At 35.6% G+C, this 5,158-nt stretch overlaps 1 long non-coding RNA gene across 3 annotated transcripts in view; it reads right to left on the reverse strand.

Moving 5' to 3' along the window:
• LOC145550471 (uncharacterized) overlaps positions 1-2,927 on the reverse strand; it is a 3,856-nt gene extending 929 nt beyond the window's left edge. The window contains exons 1-4 of one of the 3 annotated variants that reach the window (XR_014086367.1): positions 2,741-2,927; positions 992-1,451; positions 770-838; positions 55-201 (exon numbers count right to left, since the gene is read on the reverse strand). This is a non-coding gene — a long non-coding RNA (uncharacterized LOC145550471). Of the gene's footprint in view, positions 1-54; positions 202-769; positions 839-991; positions 1,930-2,340 lie in introns of those variants that run through there. The other 2 variants (XR_014086366.1, XR_014086365.1) reach the window with 2 other exon arrangements.
• Positions 2,928-5,158: the final 2,231 nt, after the last annotated feature.

The raw sequence follows: 5,158 nt of genomic DNA on the forward strand, positions 1-5,158 counted from the left end.
ATTTTCTAAATCAACTTAAAATGAAGTTTACTTCTTCAGGAATTGACAACATACTTCTACTTTTGTGTGTGCCGTGCTTTGCAGCTGTGGGCCATATCCATTATCTTGGCACGTCACGTGCGAAACATGGACATGTTGCCCCACTCGCAGTTCCACCATCGCTGCCTCTCTCCACAATGACAGCTGCATTGTGCAGCTGCCCTGCAATTACAAACATGACTGCCAAATTAGACATGTATCAAGAAGTTCTCTAATGCCAATAAATAGATAAAACCCATTAAGGTACTTTGTCTGACCACAGGCTGCACAACAACATACAAGCTAGTTTTGCATCATCAACTTGACATTTTTCAAATTAGTTTGTAGATAACTCTACAACAATATGCTTTGTACATTTTTGTGTAAAATATTTATGTCTATACTGTAGATCCATCACATATCAACACATCTGATATATCAATATCGGTTCATATAGTATCGGTTGATTTACATTCTTGCCATGTGCCTTTGCATATGGAAAGTGTATTTTTGCACTGCCATGTACAAAATTACATGGCAGTGCAATGGTCTCAGCACTGTCAATCATTAGTGTACATGCTGCTCATTTCCACCCAACACTGTGCAAGGAGTGTTACTTCACTGTCAAGTGAATCTTCAGTATTAAGTGCAAATGGCATTAAGAACCTACATTTTATTTCCCACAGATTATCTGTTTTTGTAAAAGCTGAGAACTGCAGCTTTGAAAAAATCTTAAAACAAGTTATCAAACCTCTTTCAGCCTGGCAGTACGGATCGGTACCTCGCCTCTCCCAGATTTAACCAGTCTCACTGCAGCAAACTGAAAAGTACCCAAAAAAATAAAAAATTTAGAGTTCACATATTGTTATGTAATGGGAAATTCCAGGTTATCTTGTAGTTATTTGATATCTACAGCTAGCAAATTAAGTCTGAGATTAAATTATAAAATTATAAGAAATATAAAAATTCATACCTCGACAATTTCTCCTTTTGTACTTATCAGGCCACCCCCCACTGTTATGTTTTCTAAACAAGTCAAGGGGGCTGGCGGATCTAACAGGGCCTTTCCCCTCGCTGTAATCTCCACAGTAATGGACACCTTCGGACCTTTAAAAAACTGAGTTGTCGGGAGGACATGTAGAAATAAATGGGGCTCATTCCCTCTCAGAGAATATCCTCTCAAAATATACGATTCATCCTCTAAGATGTTTTTCTTATTTCCCTCAAATATCGTCAATTTTGTGACTGAATTTCCATCAGTAACCACAGCCACTTGATTTTTTTTGCTCAGTAGGACTTTTGCCTTCCCATTTTCGAGCCCCCAGCTGATGACCCTTTCCTCTTCCTTTATGTGCAGGATCCTAATATTCACTGGGGGTGGTCTAAAAAATGGTGTGTCCGGTTTTTCTGACAGTATTTTAGTTAAAGCCATCCTAAAGGGAAAGAAAAAGAGAGAAACTCAATGTCCATTAGAAACCCCATCAACAGTCAACTGTGCCATCTGTTGAACTCCACACTTTAATGGGGGCCCATAATTCTAACTTGCAGTTTACCTGATGTTGAACCGCAGGTAAACTGCTGTTCAGCGGCTGTTAAACTGATCAGTTAACAGCTGTTGTGTTAGTTTACCAGCCGTTTACCTGCTGCTGCTATTTCGGTAGTAGCTGGTAAACAGCTGCTGTTGAAATATTAAATATTAAATATATTTAACGGCATTTCAGTTCAACAGTGCAGGCCGCCTCCGCCCAACGGAAGCTTTAACGTTGGACTTTAACTTGCCGTTGAAACCGCGGTGCGTCCGTTAAAGCTGAAATACCGTTAAAATGTACAAGACATTTCTACAAATGCAGAAGTTAGTTATTGGATTTATTATTATTATTATTATTATTATTATTATTATTATTATTATTATTATTATTATTATTATTATTATTATTATTATTATTTCACCAATTCAAAAGCGCTTGTTAAATCTCACCCGGGTGGCCGTTACAGTTTGCCCAGCAGTTAACCACATTTAAATGGGCCCAACGCGGACCTCAAGTGGGTGGTTCCCGGTTCCACAATTAGAAAAATACTGTAATATCCAAGTCTTTAAAAGGAAACATTTCCAGAATTTCAAAGGGAAAAAAGTACAAATTTGTCAGGAGAAAAAAAAATCCATTAACTGACTAACATTTCTTTGAAACATCATGAAACAAAAATGAATACATTGTAACATTCTACTGCCGTTGAATAGTTATTAATTTTTTATTGTTACATTTACATGAAGCTCGAAATAGAGAAATTAAGCTGGAAAATAAGAATTTTGATCAAACTTACTTCTTCACCAACTCCACAGAGAATGACTAACGGCTACTTGGATCGAATGTATTTATAGATACAGCGCTCGCGCGCGTCTTCACAGCCCGCGAAATAACGTCTAGAACGTTACAGTCACGAGCCAGATTATATACCCAGTTCTGATTAATATCCCTGCCAGCATGCCTAGGTGAACCCCGTATGGGTAAAAGGAGGCCAGACCAGATGTGTCCCATATGGGTTTTTCCGCGGGTTCCACGGTGGCCCCACATGTGTTTGCCCATTTAGGGTTAGCCCCCATGTTTCCAGCTGATTAAAAAAATCTGTAAATATTTGTGGAACACATAAATCAAGAGGATGTTTCTAGCTGCTGGCACAATATATATTTCTAAACATTATTTTATTGTCATCATTTATTCACGTTGTTTCCACATATCAACTGCAATCCTCCCTCTCCAATGTCCACCGGACTCTCGGTTGCTGTCAGCTGTTCTTTGTTTGGGATTCCCTTCCGTGCTAATGACTCCGTGATTCCTGAGTGGCTGCCTGCAACAGACAGGAGTAGGCAACAGTGATATATTGCACGCGCACATACACACACACACACACACACACACACCTACCTACCTACCTACCTACCTACCTACCTACCTACCTACCTACCTACCTACCTACCTACCTACCTACCTACCTACCTACCTACCTACCTACCTACCTACCTACCTACCTACCTACCTACCTACCTACCTACCTACCTACCTTTTGTGCTGTTAAGCACAGCACAAAAGCCTCACTGGCTATGAACCTCACCGCACGTCACTGACAAATTGCACACACACTCTAATATATATATATATATATATATATAATATATATATATATATATATATATATATATATATATATATTTATATATATATATTATATATATATATATATATATATATATAATGTATTAGTGAAACTTAGTGAAGGTGTACCAGAATTCAGCTGAAGTAGCAGAAGTTTGTGTACAACCTGAATTATTTGAAAAAGTCAGAAAGTGAAACAGAGTTTAAGAAAGAGCATAAGTGAAACAAAAGGAAATTAGTGCAAACCCAGGAATAGTTGAAACAATTGAATAGTGAATATACAATATTAATAGTATAATAGTGAATTAAAAGTGAATTAATAGTAAATTATATTGTAAAAATTATATAAATTATTTAATATATTATATAAATTATAGCAGATTTCACCAGAAGAAGCAGGAGTTTGTGTGCAACCTGAATTATTTGAAAAAGTCAAAAAGTGAAACAGAGTTTAAGAAAGAGCATAACTGAAACAACAGGAAATTAGTGCAATCCCAGGAATAGTTGAAACAATTGAATAGTGAAACAGTAATAAGTAAAAAAAAATTAGTGTAAACAGTAAACCAGAAATATTTGAAGGAGTAAAACAGAGCAAAACCTAAAGCAAAAAGGATGATAAGAAGCAGAAATGTTTGATATATGAATTTATAAAATTGATTAAAGATTGTAAAAGATCTTAAAAGATAGTAAAACCAGTGGAACCAGAAGAAAAACAGAAAAGTAGACAAGCAGAATGCATAGACACAGATAAAAACAGAGCACAAGAAGAAAATACATTGAAAGAATAGGAGAAAGTGTGACAAGGTTGTACTCCAGAGGAGTTTAACAGAAAACAGTAAAACCTGTTGCAATGATAATAATAATTCCATAAAGTAGACACTAATGGCTACATTTTAAAGCATAAAATATTTCTCTACAGTGAAATATGTATGAACAGCATAATTTTGTTTCTAAAATAGCAGAAAAAGTACAAAACGGCAGTTACTAGAGTGGACACTCAAGTAACTGAAATCAGTTAGAGAGTTCCACCATAGGAAATAATGGGGCAAAAGATTTGCACAAAAGGGCAATTATTTCAAAAAGTATAATAGTGAAGTTTACCAAAAGATATAGCTCCATTCTCCTGAAGAAGCTGAACGTTTTGATATATAAATTAGTACAATTAGTGAAAGATAGTGAAAGTAGTTGAACGACAAAAAACGTACGGAAGACAGAATAATAATAACTAGAAAAATAGCTGTTCCTAGCGAAACAGCCGTGAGAATGCATATTTGCAGAATGACTGCTGCAGAAATGCCAGAAAAAGTACAGAAAAGCTTAAGAAGTAGAAGAAAGCAGAAGAAATTGAAATAGTTGAAACAGTTGAACAGTGAAATGTAGCAAACTGCAGAATTTAGCTGAAGTTGAAATTAGTACACAACCAGAAATATTTGAAGAAGTGAACTTAACATAAAGTGCCAAATAAGCATATTTGCAGAATGATTGATGGAGAAATATAGAAACTTGAGAACAAAGAGTAAGATATTGGAAAAAAGCATTAGAAATCTAGTCATACATTGCAGAAATCCATTGCCAAGTAGTGAAACTTAGCAAAAGTGTCGAAGAATTCAGCTGAAGAAGCAGAAGTTTGTGTGCAACATGAATTATTTGAAAAAGTCAAAAAGTGAAACAGAGCGTAAGAAAGAGCACAATTAGAACACGAGGAAATTAGTGCAAACACAGAAATACTTGAAACAATTGAACAATGAAACATCAAAAAGCTTAAATTAGCGGAAGCAGAAAAACAGAAATATTTGAAGGAGTGAAACAGAAAAACCAATAGCAAAAGGGTCAGAAGAAGCAGAAAGTTTGATATATGAATTGATAAAATTGATAAAAGTTTGAGAAGACCTTTGCTGACAGTAAAACCAGTAGAACCAAATGAATATACAGAAAAGTAGACAAGCAAAATGTATAGAAACATAGAAATAGTTGAAACAATTGAATAG

Source organism: Poecilia reticulata, unplaced genomic scaffold, assembly GCF_904066995.2.
Source record: "Poecilia reticulata unplaced genomic scaffold, P_reticulata-male-v2 Scaffold_53, whole genome shotgun sequence".
Lineage (NCBI taxonomy): Eukaryota > Metazoa > Chordata > Actinopteri > Cyprinodontiformes > Poeciliidae > Poecilia > Poecilia reticulata.